Genomic DNA, 2,723 nt, shown 5'->3' with positions numbered 1-2,723 from the left:
CGTGTTATTTTGGTCAATAGTCAGCGTTGTTTTGTTTTTGCTTTTTGTTTTGTTTTGTAAGCAGCATGTTACTGAGTTAACGCACGAACTTATATTTATGTTTGTTTATATTCATAAATATATATTCGTATTTATATAGTGTAAGTGGCACGTGCGTTGTAAGTATGTCGGATAATTTGGGTGAATAATTGGCGGTTGTATTTTTTTGTTTTTTTTGTTTTTGTTTTTTTGTGTTTTTTTTGTTGTTTTTTTACTACTCATGGTGTGTTTTGTAAATATGGCGAAATATCTGGATCAATAATGGGGGCGTTTTTATTTTCATTTTATTATTTTTTTTAAAGCATCATGTTACACAAGAGTTAACGTCACTCGTATTTTGTATTTTGTATTTTTTTTTTTAATCACAACAGATTTCTCTGTGTGAAATTCGGGTTTCTCTCCCCAGGGAGAGCGTGTCGCTACACTACAGCGCCACCCATTTTTTTGTATTTTTTCCTGCATGCAGTTTTATTTGTTTTTCCTATCGAAGTGGATTTTTCTACAGAATTTTGTCAGGAACAACCCTTTTGTTGCCGTGGGTTCTTTTACGTGCGCTAAGTGCATGCTGCACACGGGACCTCGGTTTATCGTCTCATCCGAATGACTAGCGTCCAGACCACCACGCAAGGTCTAGTGGAGGGGGGGAAAATATCGACGGCTGAGCCGTGATTCGAACCAGCGCGCTCAGATTCTCTCGTTTCCTAGGCGGACGCGTTACCTCTAGGCCATCACTCCATACTCGTGGCACGTGCGTTGTAAAGTATGGCGAATTAATCAGGTCAGTAATCACGTTTTGAGCGGCATGTTACAGAGTTAACTTCACGTGTGGCACACACGTTTGTAAGTATGGCGAGTGATTTGTGTCAATCTTCGTTTTAAGCAGCATGTCAAAGTCAACGACACTTATGGCATGTGCGTTGTAAGTATGGCGAATGATTTGGGTCAGTAATCAGCATTTCGAGCTGCATGTTACAGAGTTTTAATGTCAGTCATGGCACATGCGTTGTACTGAAGTGTGGCGTTTTGTTTGGGTCAATAATCACATTTTAAGCTACATGTAATAGAGTTCACATCACTCATGGCGTGTCTGTTTGTAAGTATGGCAGATTTTTTGGGTCAATAATCAGCGTTTTATTTGAAGCAGCATGTTACAAGAGTGTACGTCACTCGCGGCACGTGAGCTGTAAGTATGGCGTATTATTTGGGTCAATGATTGTGTTTAGAGTTAGAATTACTCAATGTGTGTTGTGAGTATGGGTTTTTTTTCCAATCTTCAATACAAAGAATGTCATAATTCAAACTAAAACAAAGTGGTGAGTATTCTATTTTCCATTTAATGAGCTTTGCATGTAAGTATTCACAGTTTATATGGCATAACAAAAAAGACATTTTAAGTTTCAACCTGGTCGTGAAATTACCGGTAATGCAATTATGGAGCATGTTTATCTCCCTTTATTTTTCTATTCATCACGTGTTTGTCCAGCTGCCTCTTTGTGGTTCCTTGAGGGTTAGAGTCACGTGTGTCACGAACCCTGTGGTTAGAGTCACGTGTGTCACGAACCCTGTGGTTAGAGTCACGTGTGTCACGAACCCTGTGGTTAGAGTCACGTGTGTCACGAACCCTGTGGTTAGAGTCACGTGTGTCACGAACCCTGTGGTTAGAGTCACGTGCGTCACGAACCCTGTGGTTAGAGTCACGTGTGTCACGAACCGTGTGGTTAGAATCAGGTGTGTGACAAACCTTGTGGTTAGAGTCACGTGTATCACGAACGCTGTGGTTAGAGCCACGTGTATCACGAACGCTGTAGTTAGTGTCACGTGTGTCACGAACCGTGTGGTTAGTCATGTGTGTCACGAACCATGTGGTTAGAGTCACGTGTGTCACGAACGCTGTGGTTAGAGTCACGTGTATCACGAACGCTGTAGTTAGTGTCACGTGTGTCACGAACCCTGTGGTTAGAGTCACGTGCGTCACGAACCCTGTGGTTAGAGTCACGTGCGTCACGAACCCTCTGGTTAGAGTCACGTGCGTCACGAACCCTGTGGTTAGAGTCACGTGTGTCACGAACCCTGTGGTTAGAGTCACGTGTGTCACGAACCCTGTGGTTAGAGTCACGTGTGTCACGAACCCTGTGGTTTGAGTCACTTGCGTCACGAACCCTGTGGTTAGAGTCACGTGTGTCACGAACCCTCTGGTTAGAGTCACGTGCGTCACGAACCCTCTGGTTAGAGTCACGTGTGTCACGAACCCTCTGGTTAGAGTCACGTGTGTCACGAACCCTCTGGTTAGAGTCACGTGTGTCACGAACCCTCTGGTTAGAGTCACGTGTGTCACGAACCCTGTGGTTAGAGTCACGTGTGTCACGAACCCTGTGGTTAGAGTCACGTGTGTCACGAACCCTGTGGTTAGAATCAGGTGTGTGACAAACCTTGTGGTTAGAGTCACGTGCGTCACGAACCCTGTGGTTAGAGTCACGTGCGTCACGAACCCTGTGGTTAGAGTCACGTGCGTCACGAACCCTGTGGTTAGAGTCACGTGCGTCACGAACCCTGTGGTTAGAGTCACGTGTGTCACGAACCCTGTGGTTAGAGTCACGTGCGTCACGAACCCTGTGGTTAGAGTCACGTGTGTCACGAACCCTGTGGTTAGAGTCACGTGTGTCACGAACCCTGTGGTTAGAATC

This window comes from Babylonia areolata, chromosome 33 (assembly GCF_041734735.1).
Source record: "Babylonia areolata isolate BAREFJ2019XMU chromosome 33, ASM4173473v1, whole genome shotgun sequence".
Lineage (NCBI taxonomy): Eukaryota > Metazoa > Mollusca > Gastropoda > Neogastropoda > Buccinidae > Babylonia > Babylonia areolata.
The sequence above is the reverse complement of the archived record's forward strand: the minus strand, read 5'-3'. Positions refer to the sequence as shown.